Here is a 242-nt window from a genome sequence, read left to right as displayed (position 1 = left end):
GCTGACAAAAGGACTGTTGATGCTGTTGGAATCTGACCTCCCTGCACTCGAAATGGATTTTCTGGAGCTACAGAACTTCAAATAGCACGCTCTTAACGGCGTTGGAAAGTAGACATCCAGAGCTTTCCAGCAATATATAATAATTCATACTTTATTCGGAAATTGATGACGGAACTTGGCGTTGAACGCCAAGTACATGCTGCTGTCTGGAGTTAAACGCCAGAAATACGTCATGATCCGGA

Source organism: Arachis duranensis, unplaced genomic scaffold, assembly GCF_000817695.3.
Source record: "Arachis duranensis cultivar V14167 unplaced genomic scaffold, aradu.V14167.gnm2.J7QH unplaced_Scaffold_21793, whole genome shotgun sequence".
Lineage (NCBI taxonomy): Eukaryota > Viridiplantae > Streptophyta > Magnoliopsida > Fabales > Fabaceae > Arachis > Arachis duranensis.
The sequence above is the reverse complement of the archived record's forward strand: the minus strand, read 5'-3'. Positions refer to the sequence as shown.